We start from the raw sequence: 24550 nt of genomic DNA, 5'->3' as shown, positions 1-24550 counted from the left end.
CCTGGTTGCTACTGCCGCAGCAAGACCATCCCGCTCTGCGGCGGGCTCTGGTGAACACCAGTAGCCTCTTAGAACCGGTCCACCAGCACGGTCCACGCCAATCCCTCGCTGACACAGAGGATCCACTACCTGTAAGCCGAATCGTGACAGTAGATCCGGCCATGGATCCCGCTGAGGTGCCGCTGCCAAGTCTCGCTGACCTTCCCACGGTGGTCGCTCAGCAATCGCAGCAGATTGCCCAACAAGGACAGCAGCTGTCGCAGTTGACCGCCATGTTACAGCAACTTCTGCCTCTGCTACAGCAGCAACCATCTCCTCCGCCAGCTCCTGCACCTCCTCCGCAGCGAGTGGCCGCTCCTAGCCTCCGCTTGTCCCTGCCGGACAAATTTGATGGGGACTCTAGACTCTGCCGTGGATTTTTGTCTCAATGTTCCCTGCATATGGAGATGTTGTCGGACTTTTTTCCTACAGAACGGTCTAAGGTGGCGTTCGTAGTGAGCCTTCTTTCAGGAAAGGCCTTGTCTTGGGCCACACCGCTCTGGGACCGCAATGATCCTGCCACAGCCACAGTCCAGTCCTTCTTCGCTGAAGTCCGTAGTGTCTTCGAGGAACCAGCCCGAGCTTCTTCTGCCGAGACTGCCCTGCTGAACCTGGTCCAGGGTAATTCTTCAGTGGGTGAGTACGCCATCCAATTTCGTACTCTTGCTTCCGAATTATCATGGAATAACGAGGCTCTCTGCGCGACCTTTAAAAAAGGCCTATCCAGTAGCATCAAGGATGTGCTGGCCGCACGAGAGATTCCTGCCAACCTGCAAGAACTTATCCATTTGGCCACCCGCATTGACATGCGTTTTTCTGAGAGACATCAGGAGCTCCGCCAGGAAAAAGACTTAGATCTCTGGGCACCTCTCCCACAGCATCCTTTGCAGTCTACGCCTGGGCCTCCCGCCGAGGAGGCCATGCAAGTGGATCGGTCTCGCCTGACCCAGGAAGAGAGGAATCGCCGTAGGGAAGAAAATCTTTGTCTGTACTGTGCCAGTACCGAGCATTTCTTGGTGGATTGCCCTATTCGTCCTCCACGTCTGGGAAACGCACGCACGCACCCAGCTCACGTGGGTGTGGCGTCTCTTGGTTCAAAGTCTGCTTCTCCACGTCTCACGGTGCCCGTGCGGATTTCTCCTTCAGCCAACTCCTCCCTCTCAGCCGTGGCCTGCTTGGACTCTGGTGCTTCTGGGAATTTCATTTTGGTGTCTTTGGTGAATAAATTCTGCATCCCGGTGACCCGTCTCGTCAAGCCGCTCTACATTTCCGCGGTCAACGGAGTCAGATTGGATTGCACCGTGCGTTACCGCACAGAACCCCTCTTGATGTGTATTGGACCCCATCACGAAGTGATTGAGTTCTTCGTCCTTCCCAACTGTACCTCTGAGGTCCTCCTCGGTCTGCCATGGCTCCGGCTTCATTCTCCCACCCTTGACTGGACCACCGGGGAGATCAAGAACTGGGACTCTGCTTGCCATAGGAAGTGCCTCTCCCCCCCTCCCAGTCCCGTCAGGCAAGCCTCAGTGCCTCCTCATGGCCCCCGTCCTGGTGACACACTGCCCCGTGCCAGGCTTCGCCCTCTGCCCTCCCTCCCCATTCCCACTCCTGCTGTACTGCCTGCCTTTGAGGAAACCCTCCATTCACTCCCGGTGTCCTCGTCCCAGGTAAAGCAGTTGTCGGACAAAAAAAGGGGGAGACCTAAGGGGGGGGGTACTGTTACGCCGAGCGCTCCGGGTCCCTGCTCCTCCCCGGAGCGCTAACGGCGTCTCTCTCCCTGCAGCGCCCCGGTCAGTCCCGCTGACCGGGAGCGCTGCACTGACACGGCCGTCGGGGATGCGATTCGCACAGCGGGACGCGCCCGCTCGCGAATCGCATCCCAAGTCACTTACCCGTCCCGGTCCCCTGCTGTCATGTGCTGGCGCGCGCGCGCGGCTCCGCTCTCTAGGGCGCGCGCGCGCCAGCTCTCTGGGACTTAAAGGGCCAGTGCACCAATGATTGGTGCCTGGCCCAATTAGCTTAATTGGCTTCCACCTGCTCCCTGGCTATATCTGCTCACTGCCCCTGCACTCCCTTGCCGGATCTTGTTGCCTTGTGCCAGTGAAAGCGTTTATTGTTGTCCAAAGCCTGTGTTACCTGAACTCCTGCTATCCATCTTGACTACGAACCTGCCGCCTGCCCCGACCTTCTGCTACGTCTGACCTTGCCTCTGCCTAGTCCTTCTGTCCCACGCCTTCTCAGCAGTCAGCGAGGTTGAGCCGTTGCTAGTGGATACGACCTGGTTGCTACTGCCGCAGCAAGACCATCCCGCTTTGCGGCGGGCTCTGGTGAACACCAGTAGCCTCTTAGAACTGGTCCACCAGCACGGTCCACGCCAATCCCTCGCTGACACAGAGGATCCACTACCTGTAAGCCGAATCGTGACATAAGTGATTATATACAGGACCATATGGCGGTAGATATCAGCTGTACACAGGATGTGTATACCATATAAGTTATAAGTGATTACAGTTACATTTTGGGACTCACAATTACTTATTTTCTGATCAGCGGCGTCCTCTTTCCTTTTCTTCTCCGTCCGGATAAGACCGCCATGTGGATCTCTTAAAATCTGCAGGAAAAACATGTCAGACTCTGCATATATTCAGTGCCCTCCTCTACACAATCTTTCCATCTATAGGCCCACAAACTGTAATAAAGCCCTCCTTGGTGTCCTGCACAGTAAAAGGGCAGGTAGGTAGGTAGCCAGGTAAATAGGTAACTAGGTAGGTAGATCAGGAAGCCAGATATGTAGGCAGGTGACAAGCCAGGTAGGTAGGGGGCTAGCTAGGTAGTTAGGCAGCCATGTATGAAGGCCAGGTACATAGTTAGATAGCCTGTTATGTAGGTAAGTAGTTAAGCATCCAGGTATAAAGTTAGGTAGCCCCCCCAATAAGTATAGGCAGTTACACCCCCCCCCCCCCGTTCCCTATAGGCAGAGTCACCCCCTCTCTTCCCCATAGGTATAGGCAGTTACCCCCCCCCCTCTTCCCCATAGGTATAGGCAGTTACCCCCCCCTCTCTTCCCTATAGGTATAGGCAGTTACCCCCCCCCTCTTCCCCATAGGTATAGGCAGTCACCCCCCCCCCTCTTCCCCATAGGTATAGGCAGTTACCCCCCCCTCTCTTCCCCATAGGTATAGGCAGTTACCCCCCCCCTCTTCCCTATAGGTAAAGGCAGTTACCCCCCCTCTCTTCACCATAGGTATAGGCAGTCCCCCCCCCCCTCTCTTCACCATAGGTATAGGCAGTTACCCCCCCCTCTCTTCCCCATAGGTATAGTAAGTTACCCCCCCCCCTCTTCCCCATGGAATTGGGGTGGGTGGGGGGGGGAATTCAGAGACAGACACACACACACTGGCTGACAGTGTCAGACACACAAACACTGACACACACATAGTAACAGACACACACAGACACACTTACCTACTACCGCAGCACCTCTCCAGTCTCCTCTCAGTCTTGGCGAGTGACGTGACGTCCTGCGCGGGTCTGCGGAGTGACGTCACTTCCGCAACGTCCCTCCGCAGATCCAGCCGTCCGGCCGCACAGCATTGCACAGTGCCAGGTAAAGTTTTAGACTGGGACTGGGAGACAGGGACAGCCTTAGAGTCAGACAGGGTGCTGTGCTGAGCGGCATGGTGCGGGCGTGTGGCCCGCACCCCCGCTCAGCGGCGCCGACACCGAACAGAACAGGATTTTTTTTTTTAGGTTAGTGTGATGAGAGTGAATGAAAAATACTGGCCATTACATGGCCGGTATTTTTGATCCAAACTTACCGGCACAGCCCGGAATCTGAATGAAAATACCGGCTGTGCCTGTAAAATACCGGCAGGGTGGCAACCCTACTCATGGGAGATACTGTATATATAATGTGAGGGGTAGACTCACTTATGGGAGATACTGTATATAATGTGAGGGGTGGAGTCACTTATGGGAGATACTGTATATATAATGTAAGGGGTGGACTCACTTATGGGACATACTGTATATATAATGTGAGGGGTGGACTCACTTATGGGAGATACTGTATATATATAATGTGAGGGGTGGAGTCACTTATGGGATATACTGTATATATAATGTGAGGGGTGGACTCACTTATGGGATATACTGTATATATAATGTGAGGAGTGGACTCACTTATGGGAGATACTGTATATATAATGTGAGGGGTGGACTCACTTATGGGATATACTGTATATATAATGTGAGGGGTGGACTCACTTATGGGACATACTGTATATATAATGTGAGGGGTGGACTCACTTATGGGATATACTGTATATATAATGTGAGGGGTGGAATCACTTATGGGATATACTGTATATAATGTGAGGGGTGGACTCACTTATGGGATATACTGTATATAATGTGAGGGGTGGACTCACTTATGGGATATACTGTATATATAATGTGAGGGGTGGACTCACTTATGGGATATACTGTATATATAATGTGAGGGGTGGACTCACTTATGGGATATACTGTATATATAATGTGAGGGATGGACTCACTTATGGGATATACTGTATATATAATGTGAGGGGTGGACTCACTTATGGGATATACTGTATATATAATGTGAGGGGTGGAGTCACTTATGGGATATACTGTATATATAATGTGAGGGGTGGAGTCACTTATGGGATATACTGTATATATAATGTGAGGGGTGGACTCACTTATGGGATATACTGTATATATAATGTGAGGGGTGGACTCACTTATGGGATATACTGTATATATAATGTGAGGGGTGGACTCACTTATGGGATATACTGTATATATAATGTGAGGGATGGACTCACTTATGGAAGATACTGTATATATAATGTGAGGGGTGGAGTCACTTATGGGATATACTGTATATATAATGTGAGGGGTGGAGTCACTTATGGGATATACTGTATATATAATGTGAGGGGTGGACTCACTTATGGGACATACTGTATATATAATGTGAGGGGTGGACTCACTTATGGGATATACTGTATATATAATGTGAGGGGTGGACTCACTTATGGGATATACTGTATATATAATGTGAGGGGTGGAGTCACTTATGGGATATACTGTATATAATGTGAGGGGTGGACTCACTTATGGGATATACTGTATATAATGTGAGGGGTGGAGTCACTTATGGGATATACTGTATATATAATGTGAGGGGTGGACTCACTTATGGGATATACTGTATATAATGTGAGGGGTGGACTCACTTATGGGATATACTGTATATATAATGTGAGGGGTGGACTCACTTATGGGATATACTGTATATATAATGTGAGGGGTGGACTCACTTATGGGATATACTGTATATATAATGTGAGGGGTGGAGTCACTTATGGGATATACTGTATATATAATGTGAGGGGTGGAGTCACTTATGGGATATACTGTATATATAATGTTAGGGGTGGAGTCACTTATGGGATATACTGTATATATAATGTGAGGGGTGGACTCACTTATGGGATATACTGTATATAATGTGAGGGGTGGACTCACTTATGGGAGATACTGTATATATAATGTAAGGGGTGGACTCACTTACGGGACATACTGTATATATAATGTGAGGGGTGGACTCACTTATGGGATATACTGTATATATAATGTGAGGGGTGGAGTCACTTATGGGATATACTGTATATAATGTGAGGGGTGGACTCACTTATGGGATATACTGTATATAATGTGAGGGGTGGACTCACTTATGGGATATACTGTATATATAATGTGAGGGGTGGACTCACTAATGGGAGATACTGTATATAATGTGAGGGGTGGAGTCACTTATGGGATATACTGTATATATAATGTGAGGGGTGGACTCACTAATGGGAGATACTGTATATAATGTGAGGGGTGGACTCACTTATGGGCAGGGCCGGATAAACGTAGGGGCGGATGGAGCGGCAGCTCCAGGCCCCTGCGTTAAAATAGGCCCGGCGGCCTGCACAAACGGCCGCACAGACCGAGGGCTGCAACATGCTGGGACCGGTGCTGGCACGGTCCCTGCATGTGCATAACCGGACGCTTCACCTGCGGGCCCCATCGTTCCCCTTGCGACTGGGCCAGCAGGTGAAGGATCCGGGACGCGAGCAGATCCGGGACACCTGTCCCGAATCTCCGAGCGACCGCAGCTTTTAACACTGAGTGCGCCTTTAAGACGCACACAGCGTTAAGCGTGCGCTCTGTGCGGCAGCTGACGTAACAGGAAGGAGCCGGCGGCTCCGTCCTGTCACTCCATCCCGGGCTTCCTGTGCGGCAGCGGCTCTGCGGAGGCTGTCAGCACAGGAGAGAAGAGGAGAACAGGAGATGCGGGGGAACGAGACAGAGGTGAGTGTTTTTTTTGTTTTTTTGCTGGGGGCATTATTATGTGAGGGGGCATTACTTATATGGGGGCAAAGTGACAGGGGCATACTTATATGGGCGCAAAGTGAGGGGGCATTACTTATATGGGGGCAAAGTAATAATAAGTAATGCCCCCCTAACTTTGCCCCCAATAAGTAATGCCCCCTCACATGCCTCCCAAACATAATAATGCCCCTCACATGGCCCCCATATATAGTAATGCCCCCATATAAGTAATGCCCCCTCACATGACCTCCATATATGGGGGCATTACTATATGAGGGGGCACATGTGTGTGAGGGGGCATATGTGTGTGAGGGGGCATTAATATGTGAGGGGGCCATGTGAGGGGGCATTATTGTATGTGGGGGCATTAATATGTGAGCGGGGCATTAATATGTGAGGGGGGCATTAATATGTGAGGGGGGCATTAATATGTGAGGGGGTATTAATATACGAGGGGGCCATTTGAGGGGGCATTAATATGTGAGGGGGCCATGTAGGGGGGCATTAATATGTGAGGGGGCATTATTATATGTGGGGGTCATGTGAGAGGGGCATTATTATATGTGGGGGACATGTGAGAGGGGCATTATTATATGTGGGGGACATGTGAGGGGGGCATTATTATATGTGGGGGACATGTGAGGGGGCATTATTATATGTGGGGGGGCATTATTATATGTGGGGGACATGTGAGGGGGCATTATTATATGTGGGGGACATGTGAGGGGGCATTATTATATGTGGGGGACATGTGAGGGGGCATTATTATATGTGGGGGACATGTGAGGGGGCATTATTATATGTGGGGGACATGTGAGGGGGGGCATTATTATATGTGGGGGACATGTGAGGGGGGCATTATTATATGTGGGGGACATGTGAGGGGGCATTATTATATGTGGGGGACATGTGAGGGGGGGCATTATTATATGTGGGGGACATGTGAGGGGGCATTATTATATGTGGGGGACATGTGAGGGGGCATTATTATATGTGGGGGACATGTGAGGGGGCATTATTATATGTGGGGGACATGTGAGGGGGCATTATTATATGTGGGGGACATGTGAGGGGGGACATTATTATATGTGGGGGACATGTGAGGGGGGCATTATTATATGTGGAGGACATGTGAGGGGGGGCATTATTATATGTGGGGGACATGTGAGGGGGGGCATTATTATATGTGGGGGACATGTGAGGGGGGCATTATTATATGAGGGGGACATGTGAGGGGGGCATTATTATGTGTAGGAGCCATGTGAGGGGGGCATTATTATGTGTGGGGGGCCTGTGAGGGGGACATTACTATATATGGGGGGGTAATGTTAGGGGGCATTATAATCTATGGGGGTAATGTAAGGAGGCATTATTATATATGGGGCAATGTGAGGGGCATTACTATATATGGGGGCATTACTATATATTGGGCAATGTGAGGGGGCATTATGTTATATAGGGGCAATGAGAGGGGGCATTATAATGTATGAGGACAATGTTGGGGCCTAATACTCTACAGGGCACAGAAGGAACTACTATATGGGGCAGTGTAATACATTTAGGGGGTTTGTATAGAGGTGAGGACTTTGCTGTAGCGAGAATCCTAAAATGTTTGTCTGGCAGATTCGGTGAAGACGAGTTGTGATCGGGAGAAATCTTCATGATGACCGAGGACAGACTGAGAAGAAAGAGAAAAGTGAACGACTCAGATCAGAGTAGACGTCCCTGTGAGTATATAACTATAATCACTTATATGGTCTGCAGCCCCTGTGTACAGCTCAAATCTATCCCTGTGTAGGGTTATTGATCTTTTGTATACTGTACTGGTTTTTATTCAATAACAATATAGCAGTGTCAGTGGTAGTGGTCATGGTCTGGTAGATTTATATGTCCCTTGTATTGTGGTGTTATTAGTGATACTGGTCTGTGTATAGTGGCTTTTATTTCCATACAGTATGGTGGTATTATTTAGTCAGTGGTCATGGTGTGGAGGATTTATATGTCCCTTGTATTGTGGTGTTATTAGTGATACTGGTCTGTGTATAGTGGCTTTTATTTCCATACAGTATGGTGGTATTATTTAGTCAGTGGTCATGGTGTGGTAGATTTATATGTCCCTTGTATTGTGGTGTTATTAGTGATACTGGTCTGTGTATAGTGGCTTTTATTTCCATACAGTATGGTGGTATTATTTAGTCAGTGGTCATGGTGTGGTAGATTTATATGTCCCTTGTATTGTGGTGTTATTAGTGATACTGGTCTGTGTATAGTGGCTTTTATTTCCTTACAGTATGGTGGTATTGTTTAGTCAGTGATCATGGTGTGGTAGATTTATATGTCCCTTGTATTGTGGTGTTATTAGTGATACTGGTCTGTGTATAGTGGCTTTTATTTCCATACAGTATGGTGGTATTATTTAGTCAGTGATCATGGTGTGGTAGATTTATATGTCCCTTGTATTGTGGTGTTATTAGTGATACTGGTCTGTGTATAGTGGCTTTTATTTCCTTACAGTATGGTGGTATTTTTTAGTCAGTGATCATGGTGTGGTAGATTTATATGTCCCTTGTATTGTGGTGTTATTAGTGATACTGGTCTGTGTATAGGCCGCATCACATTTTCTATGTGCACGAGGCAGTGAGCGTCTGTATACAACCTGTCACGTTGCCATGATTACTTACACATGTGGTGAGTGTTTTTGACCTAACCCCTTCTCCGCCATTGTTTTTAATTCCCTTGTAGATACGTATTTAATCATGATTATATTTTCACTATGATCGGTTTGGTGATATGTAAATGTAATATCACTAAACACATTGGCCCTGATTTACTAAGAAAATCGGGTTGTAAGTCTATGTTGCTTTCTTACCCGACTGCTTTTTTCCCCTGGTATTTATTATTACGTCGCATCCTGTTTGTCGCACGTGGGTTTTGTTGGTTTTGGTTTCCAACTCCTCTGAGCTGTCGGGAAAAAATCCACAATTCAACAAATTCGGGTTGGAAACCTTTATAAATACGTGGGAAAGCTCAGAAATGTCGGGTAACGCCCCTTTTTCGGGTTTGGGAGAATCCACATCGGGTCCGTCGGGAAAAAAATTCGCATTGTGTCGCAGACTGGCGCACGATGTCTGCGACATGGCGCAGACAAAGATGCGACAAAAAAACCCAACAAAAGAGGTCGGGTTTAGAATAGTAAATGAGGGCCATTGTATTTCATTGCACGCATATATCCATACAATGGTCCCTCAAGTTACAATATTAATAGGTTTCGGGACGACCATTGTATGTTGAGACCAGAACTCTATGGAAACCTGGTAATTGGTTCTGAAGCCCCAAAATGTCATCTGAAAATAGGAAAAAGTGAGGATTAAATAAAAATAAGTAGATAACTAATACAGATAAAGCAAATCCTTACACATAAATAAGAAAGATCTGCTGGGAGCTGTAATCACTGTCTATTTCAGTGTTTTCCAACCAGGGTGCCTCCAGCTGTTGCAAAACTACAACTCCCAGCATGCCTGGACAGCCAAAGGCTGTCCGGGCATGCTGGGAGTTGTAGTTTTGCAACAGCTGGAGGCACCCTCGTTGGGAAACACTGGTCTATGTAGAGGACAGGTGCTTCTTCAGGGTCCTGTACAGTACACAGTGTCCTAAAAAAGTATCATGGAGCCGCCCTCACCTGGTGTCCAAAGGAGCAGCTAACCCTGGTACAGGTAAAGAGTACAGAACATGTAATAACTCCCTGTACTGTAGGGGGCGCTACCAGACACCAGTCAGCGCATGCACTTCAGTAATACAGGTAAAGAGTACAGAACATGTAATACCTCCCTGTACTGTAGGGGGCGCTACCAGACAGCCAGTCAGTGCATGCACTTCAGTAATACAGGGGTTTTACCAGTAAATGTCCATTCTGATTGGTCGGTTCTTCCGGCCATTGACATGTTTCGCAGATCTGGACTGTCTGTACATTGTAAGTTGAGGCTGGTTTCAAGTTACAATGGTCCAGAAAAGACCATTGTATGTTGAAACTATTGTATGTTGAGGCCATTGTAAGCTGAGGGATCACTGTATGTGTATTTAATTTTTTTACACTGGATCATTGTATTTTTTTTTTTTTAACCTTTTCACTTTTATTTGCTATAATTACCCTGTAATTGATTTTGTGTGTGTTCACACATAAATACCAGGACTCTGGTCACTTCTGTATGCTTGATAAAGACTGTGCAGACAGTGGAAACGTTGCTTGCCACATATGAGGAAATAAACTACACTGCTTTTCACCTTATATTGGAGGCTGTGGGACGCTTTCTATTTGTGTCGATTACTGCCGCCAGCGACCAGGGCTGCGATTGGGCCCACTTACACCCACATCACCTTGACGCTGTTCGGATGTGCTGCTCTACCTTGCTTCTACTTAGCTATCTGGCTATCTACCTAGTTAGCGAACAATCCAACTAGCAAGCTACTTACCTGGCTACCTATCTATGTCATGTTTGTCGTACGTGTCGCACATAATGTAAGTAAATGGAGTTTCACTGCAACCCACAAATGGCCGCAACCCAGCTGTTGGGTCACGGACACTTGTAGGCCCATCAAAATCCTCAGCACCAGGCCCATGATGCTCTTAATCCGGCCCTGCTTATGGGGGATACTGTATATAATGTGAGGGGTGGACTCACTTATGGGATATACTGTATATATAATGTGAGGGGTGGACTCACTTATGGGATATACTGTATATATAATGTGAGGGGTGGAGTCACTTATGGGATATACTGTATATATAATGTGAGGGGTGGAGTCACTTATGGGATATACTGTATATATAATGTGAGGGGTGGACTCACTTATGGGATATACTGTATATATAATGTGAGGGGTGGAGTCACTTATGGGAGATACTGTATATATAATGTGAGGGGTGGACTCACTTATGGGATATACTGTATATATAATGTGAGGGGTGGACTCACTTATGGGATATACCGTATATATAATGTGAGGGGTGGACTCACTTATGGGATATACTGTATATAATGTGAGGGGTGGACTCACTTATGGGATATACTGTATATATAATGTGAGGGGTGGACTCACTTATGGGATATACTGTATATATAATGTGAGGGGTGGAGTCACTTATGGGAGATACTGTATATAATGTGAGGGGTGGACTCACTTATGGGATATACTATATATATAATGTGAGGGGTGGAGTCACTTATGGGATATACTGTATATATAATGTGAGGGGTGGACTCACTTATGGGATATACTGTATATATAATGTGAGGGGTGGACTCACTTATGGGAGATACTGTATATAATGTGAGGGGTGGACTCACTTATGGGATATACTATATATATAATGTGAGGGGTGGACTCACTTATGGGATATACTGTATATATAATGTGAGGGGTGGACTCACTTATGGGAGATACTGTATATAATGTGAGGGGTGGACTCACTTATGGGATATACTGTATATAATGTGAGGGGTGGAGTCACTTATGGGATATACTGTATATATAATGTGGGGGGTGGACTCACTTATGGGATATACTGTATATATAATGTGAGGGGTGGAATCACTTATGGGATATACTGTATATATAATGTGAGGGGTGGAGTCACTTATGGGATATACCGTATATATAATGTGAGGGGTGGAGTCACTTATGGGATACACTGTATATAATGTGAGGGGTGGACTCACTTATGGGAGATACTGTATATATAATGTGAGGGGTGGAGTCACTTATGGGATATACTGTATATAATGTGAGGGGTGGACTCACTAATGGGAGATACTGTATATAATGTGAGGGGTGGACTCACTTATGGTATATACTGTATATATAATGTGAGGGGTGGACTCACTTATGGGATATACTGTATATATAATGTGAGGAGTGGACTCACTTATGGGATATACTGTATATATAATGTGAGGGGTGGAGTCACTTATGGGATATACTGTATATATAATGTGAGGGGTGGACTCACTTATGGGATATACTGTATATATAATGTGAGGAGTGGACTCACTTATGGGATATACTGTATATATAATGTGAGGGGTAGAGTCACTTATGGGATATACTGTATATAATGTGAGGGGTGGAGTCACTTATGGGATATACTGTATATATAATGTGAGGGGTGGACTCACTTATGGGATATACTGTATATATAATGTGAGGGGTGGAGTCACTTATGGTATATACTGTATATATAATGTGAGGGGTGGACTCACTTATGGGATATACTGTATATATAATGTGAGGGGTGGACTCACTTATGGGAGATACTGTATATAATGTGAGGGGTGGACTCACTTATGGGATATACTGTATATATAATGTGAGGGGTGGACTCACTTATGGGATATACTGTATATAATGTGAGGGGTGGAGTCACTTATGGGATATACTGTATATATAATGTGAGGGGTGGAGTCACTTATGGGAGATACTGTATATATAATGTGAGGGGTGGACTCTCTTATGGTATATACTGTATATAATGTGAGGGGTGGACTCACTTATGGGAGATACTGTATATATAATGTGAGGGGTGGAATCACTTATGGGATATACTGTATATAATGTGAGGGGTGGAGTCACTTATGGGATATACTGTATATATAATGTGAGGAGTGGAGTCACTAATGGGATATACTGTATATATAATGTGAGGGGTGGAGTCACTTATGGGATATACTGTATATATAATGTGAGGGGTGGACTCACTTATGGGATATACTGTATATATAATGTGAGGGGTGGAGTCACTTATGGGATATACTGTATATATAATGTGAGGGGTGGAATCACTTATGGTATATACTGTATATAATGTATGGGGTGGACTCACTTATGGGATATACTGTATATATAATGTGAGGAGTGGACTCACTTATGGGATATACTGTATATATAATGTGAGGGGTGGAGTCACTTATGGGATATACTGTATATATAATGTGAGAGGTGGAGTCACTTATGGGATATACTGTATATATAATGTGAGGGGTGGAATCACTTATGGTATATACTGTATATAATGTATGGGGTGGACTCACTTATGGGATATACTGTATATATAATGTGAGGAGTGGACTCACTTATGGGATATACTGTATATATAATGTGAGGGGTGGAGTCACTTATGGGATATACTGTATATATAATGTGAGAGGTGGAGTCACTTATGGGATATACTGTATATATAATGTGAGGGGTGGAGTCACTTATGGGATATACTGTATATATAATGTGAGGGGTGGAGTCACTTATGGGAGATACTGTATATATAATGTGAGGGGTGGAGTCACTTATGGGATATACTGTATATAATGTGAGGGGTGGAGTCACTTATGGGATATACTGTATATATAATGTGAGGGGTGGACTCACTTATGGGAGATACTGTATATAATGTGAGGGGTGGAGTCACTTATGGGATATACTGTATATATAATGTGAGGGGTGGACTCACTTATGGGATATACTGTATATAATGTGAGGGGTGGACTCACTTATGGGATATACTGTATATATAATGTGAGGGGTGGAGTCACTTATGGGAGATACTGTATATATAATGTGAGGGGTGGACTCACTTATGGGATATACTGTATATATAATGTGAGGGGTGGACTCACTTATGGGATATACCGTATATATAATGTGAGGGGTGGACTCACTTATGGGATATACTGTATATAATGTGAGGGGTGGACTCACTTATGGGATATACTGTATATATAATGTGAGGGGTGGACTCACTTATGGGATATACTGTATATATAATGTGAGGGGTGGAGTCACTTATGGGAGATACTGTATATAATGTGAGGGGTGGACTCACTTATGGGATATACTATATATATAATGTGAGGGGTGGAGTCACTTATGGGATATACTGTATATATAATGTGAGGGGTGGACTCACTTATGGGATATACTGTATATATAATGTGAGGGGTGGACTCACTTATGGGAGATACTGTATATAATGTGAGGGGTGGACTCACTTATGGGATATACTATATATATAATGTGAGGGGTGGACTCACTTATGGGATATACTGTATATATAATGTGAGGGGTGGACTCACTTATGGGAGATACTGTATATAATGTGAGGGGTGGACTCACTTATGGGATATACTGTATATAATGTGAGGGGTGGAGTCACTTATGGGATATACTGTATATATAATGTGGGGGGTGGACTCACTTATGGGATATACTGTATATATAATGTGAGGGGTGGAATCACTTATGGGATATACTGTATATATAATGTGAGGGGTGGAGTCACTTATGGGATATACCGTATATATAATGTGAGGGGTGGAGTCACTTATGGGATACACTGTATATAATGTGAGGGGTGGACTCACTTATGGGAGATACTGTATATATAATGTGAGGGGTGGAGTCACTTATGGGATATACTGTATATAATGTGAGGGGTGGACTCACTAATGGGAGATACTGTATATAATGTGAGGGGTGGACTCACTTATGGTATATACTGTATATATAATGTGAGGGGTGGACTCACTTATGGGATATACTGTATATATAATGTGAGGAGTGGACTCACTTATGGGATATACTGTATATATAATGTGAGGGGTGGAGTCACTTATGGGATATACTGTATATATAATGTGAGGGGTGGACTCACTTATGGGATATACTGTATATATAATGTGAGGAGTGGACTCACTTATGGGATATACTGTATATATAATGTGAGGGGTAGAGTCACTTATGGGATATACTGTATATAATGTGAGGGGTGGAGTCACTTATGGGATATACTGTATATATAATGTGAGGGGTGGACTCACTTATGGGATATACTGTATATATAATGTGAGGGGTGGAGTCACTTATGGTATATACTGTATATATAATGTGAGGGGTGGACTCACTTATGGGATATACTGTATATATAATGTGAGGGGTGGACTCACTTATGGGAGATACTGTATATAATGTGAGGGGTGGACTCACTTATGGGATATACTGTATATATAATGTGAGGGGTGGACTCACTTATGGGATATACTGTATATAATGTGAGGGGTGGAGTCACTTATGGGATATACTGTATATATAATGTGAGGGGTGGAGTCACTTATGGGAGATACTGTATATATAATGTGAGGGGTGGACTCTCTTATGGTATATACTGTATATAATGTGAGGGGTGGACTCACTTATGGGAGATACTGTATATATAATGTGAGGGGTGGAATCACTTATGGGATATACTGTATATAATGTGAGGGGTGGAGTCACTTATGGGATATACTGTATATATAATGTGAGGAGTGGAGTCACTAATGGGATATACTGTATATATAATGTGAGGGGTGGAGTCACTTATGGGATATACTGTATATATAATGTGAGGGGTGGACTCACTTATGGGATATACTGTATATATAATGTGAGGGGTGGAGTCACTTATGGGATATACTGTATATATAATGTGAGGGGTGGAATCACTTATGGTATATACTGTATATAATGTATGGGGTGGACTCACTTATGGGATATACTGTATATATAATGTGAGGAGTGGACTCACTTATGGGATATACTGTATATATAATGTGAGGGGTGGAGTCACTTATGGGATATACTGTATATATAATGTGAGAGGTGGAGTCACTTATGGGATATACTGTATATATAATGTGAGGGGTGGAATCACTTATGGTATATACTGTATATAATGTATGGGGTGGACTCACTTATGGGATATACTGTATATATAATGTGAGGAGTGGACTCACTTATGGGATATACTGTATATATAATGTGAGGGGTGGAGTCACTTATGGGATATACTGTATATATAATGTGAGAGGTGGAGTCACTTATGGGATATACTGTATATATAATGTGAGGGGTGGAGTCACTTATGGGATATACTGTATATATAATGTGAGGGGTGGAGTCACTTATGGGAGATACTGTATATATAATGTGAGGGGTGGAGTCACTTATGGGATATACTGTATATAATGTGAGGGGTGGAGTCACTTATGGGATATACTGTATATATAATGTGAGGGGTGGACTCACTTATGGGAGATACTGTATATAATGTGAGGGGTGGAGTCACTTATGGGATATACTGTATATATAATGTGAGGGGTGGACTCACTTATGGGAGATACTGTATATAATGTGAGGGGTGGAGTCACTTATGGGAGATACTGTATATATAATGTGAGGGGTGGACTCTCTTATGGTATATACTGTATATAATGTGAGGGGTGGACTCACTTATGGGAGATACTGTATATATAATATGAGGGGTGGAATCACTTATGGGATATACTGTATATAATGTGAGGGGTGGAGTCACTTATGGGAGATACTGTATATATAATGTGAGGGGTGGAGTCACTTATGGGATATACTGTATATATAATGTGAGGGGTGGACTCACTTATGGGATATACTGTATATATAATGTGAGGGGTGGAGTCACTTATGGGATATACTGTATATATAATGTATGGGGTGGACTCACTTATGGGATATACTGTATATAATGTGAGGGGTGGACTCACTTATGGGATATACTGTATATATAATGTGAGGGGTGGAGTCACTTATGCGATATACTGTATATATAATGTGAGAGGTGGAGTCACTTATGGGATATACTGTATATATAATGTGAGGGGTGGAGTCACTTATGGGATATACTGTATATATAATGTGAGGGGTGGACTCACTTATGGGATATACTGTATATATAATGTGAGGGGTGGAGTCACTTATGGGATATACTGTATATATAATGTGAAGGGTGGACTCACTTATGGGAGATACTGTATATATAATGTGAGGGGTGGAGTCACTTATGGGAGATACTGTATATATAATGTGAGGGGTGGAGTCACTTATGGGATATACTGTATATATAATGTGAGGGGTGGAGTCACTTATTGGAGATACTGTATATAATGTGAGGGGTGGACTCACTTATGGGATATACTGTATATATAATGTGAGGGGTGGAGTCACTTATGGGATATACTATATATATAATGTGAGGGGTGGAGTCACTTATGGGATATACTGTATATATAATGTGAGGGGTGGAGTCACTTATGGGAGATACTGTATATATAATGTGAGGGGTGGAATCACTTATGGGAGATACTGTATATATAATGTGAGGGGTGGAATCACTTATGGGAGATCCTGTATATATAATGTGAGGGGTGGAGTCACTTATGGGAGATACTGTATATATATAATGTGAGGGGTGGAGTCACTTATGGGATATACTGTATATATAATGTGAGGGGTGGAGTCACTTATGGGATATACTGTATATAATGTGAGGGGTGGAGTCACTTATGGGATATACTGTATATATAATGTGAAGGGTGGAGTCACTTATGGGGGATACTGTATATATAATGTGAGGGGTGGACTCATTTATGGGAGATACTGTATATATAATGTGAGGGGTGGAGTCACTTATGGGATATACTGTATATATAATGTGAGGGGTGGACTCACTTATGGGGGATACTGTATATAATGTGAGGGGTGGACTCACTTATGGGGGATACTGTATATAATGTGAGGGGTGGACTCACTTATGGGAGATACTGTATATATAATGTGAGGGGTGGACTCACTTATGGGAGATATTGTATATATAATTTGAGGGGTGGAGTCACTTATGGTATATACTGTATATATAATGTGAGGGGTGGAGTCACTTATGGGAGATACTATATATATAATGTGAGGGGTGGACTCACCTATGGGATATACTGTATATATAATGTGAGGGGTGGACTCACTTATGGGAGATACTGTATATATAATGTGAGGGGTGGAGTCACTTATGGGATATACTGTATATATAATGTGAGGGGTGGAGTCACTTATGGGATATACTGTATATATAATGTAAGGGGTGGAGTCCCTTATGGGATATACTGTATATATAATGTGAGGGGTGGACTCACTTATGGGATATACTGTATATATAATGTGAGAGGTGGAGTCACTTATGGGATATACTGTATATATAATGTGAGGGGTGGAGTCACTTATGGGATATACTGTATATATAATGTGAGGGGTGGAGTCACTTATGGGATATACTGTATATATAATGTAAGGGGTGGAGTCCCTTATGGGATATACTGTATATATAATGTGAGGGGTGGAGTCACTTATGGTATATACTGTATATAATCTGAGGGGTGGAGTCACTTATGGTATATTCTGTATTTATAATGTGAGGGGTGGACTCACTTATGGGATATACTGTATATATAATGTGAGGGGTGGACTCACTTATGGGAGATACTGTATATATAATGTGAGGGGTGGACTCACTTATGGGATATACTGTATATATAATGTGAGGGGTGGAGTCACTTATGGGATATACTGTATATATAATGTGAGGGGTGGACTCACTTATGGTATATACTGTATATAATGTGAGGGGTGGAGTCACTTATGGGATATACTGTATATATAATGTGAGGGGTGGACTCACTTATGGGAGATACTGTATATATAATGTGAGGGGTGGAGTCACTTATGGGAGATACTGTATATATAATGTGAGGGGTGGAGTCACTTATGGGATATACTGTATATATAATGTGAGGGGTGGAGTCACTTATGGGATATACTGTATATATAATGTGAGGGGTGGAGTCACTTATGGGATATACTGTATATATAATGTGAGGGGTGGAGTCACTTATGGGATATACTGTATATATATAATGTGAGGGGTGGACTCACTTATGGGATATACTGTATATATAATGTGAGGGGTGGAGTCACTTATGGGATATACTGTATATAATGTGAGGGGTGGACTCACTTATGGAATATACTGTATATATAATGTGAGGGGTGGACTCACTTATGGGATATACTGTATATATAATGTGAGGGGTGGAGTCACTTATGGGAGATACTGTATATAATGTGAGGGGTGGACTCACTTATGGGATATACTGTATATATAATGTGAGGGGTGGACTCACTTATGGGATATACTGTATATATAATGTGAGGGGTGGAGTCACTTATGGGATATACTGTATATAATGTGAGGGGTGGACTCACTTATGGTATATACTGTATATATAATGTGAGGGGTGGAGTCACTTATGGGAGATACTGTATATAATGTGAGGGGTGAACTCACTTATGGGACATACTGTATATATAATGTGAGGGGTGGACTCACTTATGGGATATACTGTATATATAACGTGAGGGGTGGAGTCACTTATGGAATATACTGTATATAATGTGAGGGGTGGAGTCACTTATGGGATATATTGTATATATAATGTGAGGGGTGGAGTCACTTATGGGATATATTGTATATATAATGTGAGGGGTGGACTCACTTATGGGATATACTGTATATATAATGTGAGGGGTGGAGTCACTTATGGGATACACTGTATATAATGTGAGGGGTGGACTCACTTATGGGATATATTGTATATATAATGTGAGGGGTGGAGTCACTTATGGGATATACTGTATATATAATGTGAGGGGTGGACTCACTTATGGGATATACTGTATATATAATGTGAGAGGTGGAGTCACTTATGGGATATACTGTATATATAATGTGAGGGGTGGAGTCACTTATGGGATACACTGTATATAATGTGAGAGGTGGAGTCACTTATGGGATATACTGTATATAATGTGAGGGGTGGACTCACTTATGGGATATACTGTATATAATGTGAGGGGTGGAGTCACTTATGGGAGATACTGTATAAAAGTATCTGTGAGAGTTGCATGTTCCTGCAGTGTTAATCTAATCTCACTGTGGTCTGATGAAGCGCCGAAAATGAGGTTCGATATGGCTATAACAATGGCACCTGCTTGATCCTGGTCCGGTGTCCCGCTATTGGAAGTTTTTATGCACCTTCAATAAAGAATATTGCACGCCATCTGAATCGTGAGTGCCTTCTATCTCTATTTTATTTGTTAATTTAAAAGAGGGCAAAAAGTCTCCTGGGATAGAAACCTCATTTCCTAATTGTAAGGATAAAAATCTTTAAATCTGGACACCATGATAGAGTGACTACAACCTGTCATATTATTTGATTTAATGGCTGTTTTGTATCCGTAAGGAGTACCAGTGGGGATCCACAGCCTCGCCCCTACCTCCTTCTAGCCAGACAGTGAATAATGCATTGTTGATCTAGAAGGGGGACTTCTTTTCTCATGAAAAGTAAGCAGTGATGCATAGGGCATCACCGCTTACTTAAGAGAAACAGGGACACCTATCTTTGACAGGAGTCCCTGCTTTTCTATGTAGTTTGCATATTGCTCTATACAATGTATGCCTAGCTGCACAACAAGTACAGGAGCAGTAGATCACACAAAAATTGGATGTGGAGGAATCCAAAGATCATTAGATCCAAATCGATTTCGAGTAGCCTGTAATCCATGCATAGAAATGGTATATGGCTATTTTATGGTAACAGCTATAACTATCTATGCCTGATCCTTCTCTTTCTGGATATAATCTGGCAGAGGAGATCCCCGTACACATACTGTAACATTTGCTTATTTTAGTCACCTATAGTCCATGCATATACCTGCACTGTAATTACTTTTCATGGTGTAGAACTGGTATCCGACCATTATATGGGAACAGCTATAACTGTCCACACATGATCCTTCTTTCTCCGAATGTAATCTGTAAGGGGAAAGTAGGGAGCTCCCCATACACATACTGTAAGATTTGTTCATCTCTAGTCACCTGTAGTCCATGCATATACATGCACTGTAATTACTTTTCATGGTGTAGAACTGGTATCTGATCATTATATGGGAACAACTGTAACTGTCCATGCCTGATCCTTCTCTCTCCAGATATAATCTGTCAGGGGAGAGTATGGTGCTCCCCATACACATACTGTAAGATTTGTTCATCTCTAGTCACCTGTAGTCCATGCATATACATGCACTGTAATTACTTTTCATGGTGTAGAACTGGTATCTGATCATTATATGGGAACAACTGTAACTGTCCATGCCTGATCCTTCTCTCTCCAGATATAATCTGTCAGGGGAGAGTATGGAGCTCCCCATACACATACTGTAAGATTTGTTCATCTCTAGTCACCTGTAGTCCATGCATATACATGCACTGTAATTACTTTTCATGGTGTAGAACTGGTATCTGATCATTATATGGGAACAACTGTAACTGTCCATGCCTGATCCTTCTCTCTCCAGATATAATCTGTCAGGGGAGAGTAGGGAGCTCCCCATACACATACTGTAAGATTTGTTCATCTCTAGTCACCTGTAGTCCATGCATATACATGCACTGTAATTACTTTTCATGGTGTAGAACTGGTATCTGATCATTATATGGGAACAACTGTAACTGTCCATGCCTGATCCTTCTCTCTCCAGATATAATCTGTCAGGGGAGAGTAGGGAGCTCCCCATACACATACTGTAAGATTTGTTCATCTCTAGTCACCTGTAGTCCATGCATATACATGCACTGTAATTACTTTTCATGGTGTAGAACTGGTATCTGATCATTATATGGGAACAACTGTAACTGTCCATGCCTGATCCTTCTCTCTCCAGATATAATCTGTCAGGGGAGAGTAGGGAGCTCCTTGACACATACTGTAAGATAGACTGAAATCGGGGGGTTTGGCCAACTTTTTGGGTCATGTGTATGGCGGCTTTAAATTTGTAAGTTCAAGTGGTGATCAGAAATCAGGAAATAAATAAAATGAAAAAAAAAAAGACAAAAAAAAAAACCCCACTGATACATAAAGCTGCTTTTATTAGCTTTTTATACCTTTCTTTGGTGTCTATTAATAAACGCTGTCTGCAGTGTGATAGTTGGGGGATGGGGGACAGTGAAATATTGCGCATTCCAATAGACACTGAATAGAACAGCGATCTCATTGTTGTTTAAACTGAAAGTTGTAACATAATAATAACTTTGTTATCAGGAAGGAACATAGTGTAAGAAGGAAAGAATCCAGACATACAGAACGTACGTGAATATGAAAAATGAACAGCTAATGAAACAGAAATATCACTAAAGGGGTACTCTGCCCCTAGACATCTTATCCCCTATACAAAGGATAAGATGTCTGATCGCGGGTGGTCTGACTGCTGGGACCCCCGCAATCTCCGACCCGGCACCCTGGCGTTCTGAACAAGATGGTTGTCCCCATAATTGTAGAAGAAGAAAAAGAAAGAAAGAACAAGATTGCAAAATAAAAGGCGATATGTTTCTCTAACCCCCTCCCAACATTAAAGGGGTACGCCAGGGAACTACAGATATCCCCTATTCACAGGATAGGGGATAAGTGTCTGACTGTGATGGGTCTAACTGCTGGGGCTCCCTGTGAGCTCGTGTATGGGGCCCAACTACTCACCAGTCCTCAGAGTGGCCCCACCCTTGGAGACCAGAGGGAGTAATGGCTTGCTCAGCCAATCACCAATTAAGGCTGGGTTCACACTACGTTTTCCCCCATACGGGAGCGCATACGGCAGGGGGGAGCTGAAACCTCGCGCTCCCGTATGCCTTCGTATGTGCTCCCGTATGTCATTCATTTCAATGAGCCGGCCGGAGTGAAACGTTCGGTCCGGTCGGCTCATTTTTGCGCCGTATGCGCTTTTACAACCGGACCTCAAACCGTGGTTGACCACAGTTTTAGGTCCGGTTGTAAAAGCGCATACGGCGCAAAAATGAGCCGACCGGATCGAACGTTTCACTCCGGCCGGCTCATTGAAATGAATGACATACGGGAGCGCATATGAAGGCATACGGGAGCGCGAGGTTTCAGCTCCCCCCTGCCGTATGCGCTCCCGTATGGGGGAAAACGTAGTGTGAACCCAGCCTAAGACAGGGTTTGCCGGTGAGTAGGCAGGCCCCCATACAGGAGATTGCGGGCGGTCCCAGTAGTCGGACCCCCTGCAATCAGACACTTTTCCTCTATACTGTGGATAGTTGATAAGTGTAGTTCCCTGTACTACCCCTTTAACTTATACAGTATGCAGACTCAGGAGGTGAACCCACGCTACACATGGTTTGTGCCGGCTAACTCCAGCCACAGAGGCTACAAACTTAAATATTCCTTCCCATCCTGCCCAATTAACTCCCTAGAGGTCAGTAGCATCTAAGTGGTTAAGACAACGAGCAGCGACCACCTTTTTCAATCAGTTGCGTCGTCCATCCCGCAAGGTGCGCTTGTATGATGCCGAGTGGTTAAAGGGTACTCCGCCCCTAGACATCTTGTCTGATCGTGGAGGGCCTGCTGCTGGGACCCCCACGATCTCCCTGCTGCACCCTGCATTCGTCTATAGCGTCGGGTTCAGCACCGGAGGCTCGTGATGTTACTGCCGTGCCCCGCTCTTGATGTTACGGCCCCCTCCCATAGACTTGCATTGAGGGGGCATGGTCGTGATGTCACGAGCCTCCGCCCCTGTATTGCCAGTCATCCAGGACGGAGCAAAGTTCACCGGATGTCTGGGGCGGGACCCCCGCGATCAGACATCTTATCCCCTATCCTTAGGATAGGGGATAAGATGTCTAGGGGTGGAGTATCCCTTTAAGTCCTGCTAGGTGTAATTGTATTATAAAAAAATAATAATAATAAATATATATATATATGTATATTACTTTATTATATGAAAAAAAGCTATCAATATTATGTTATATCATAATCATTTTAATATCCATTCTATTAAAATATTAAGTATTACGTTTTACTATTATATGGTAAAATACAGGGTGCCATTAAAATGTACAACTTGTCCTGCAATAAACGAAAAGGGCGTATATGACTGTGCGAACGGAAACAATAAACAAGTGACATCTCTAAGAAAAAAGATGAAGGAATCGCGACGGAAGAAAGAGATAAAGAGGTTATAATCCCACCGAAAAATACAAAAAAGGAAATAGTAAATAAGTCACTGAACCTATGAGGGGTGAAGATTGTTTGTTTAAGTAAAAAAAAAAAAAAAAAAAAAAAGGCAAAAAAAAAAATCAGAC

General features: G+C 43.6%; 1 long non-coding RNA gene across 1 annotated transcript in view; it reads left to right on the top strand.

The window, feature by feature from the left end:
• LOC130267645 (uncharacterized) overlaps positions 1-24430 on the top strand; it is a 43521-nt gene extending 19091 nt beyond the window's left edge. Inside the window, exon 2 of the long non-coding RNA XR_008843227.1 lies at positions 24289-24430. This is a non-coding gene — a long non-coding RNA (uncharacterized LOC130267645). The remainder of the gene's footprint in view (positions 1-24288) is intronic.
• The last annotated feature ends 120 nt before the right edge of the window (positions 24431-24550 follow it).

This window comes from Hyla sarda, chromosome 4, assembly GCF_029499605.1.
Source record: "Hyla sarda isolate aHylSar1 chromosome 4, aHylSar1.hap1, whole genome shotgun sequence".
Taxonomy (NCBI): Eukaryota; Metazoa; Chordata; class Amphibia; order Anura; family Hylidae; genus Hyla; species Hyla sarda.
The sequence above is the reverse complement of the archived record's forward strand: the minus strand, read 5'-3'. Positions and strand labels throughout refer to the sequence as shown.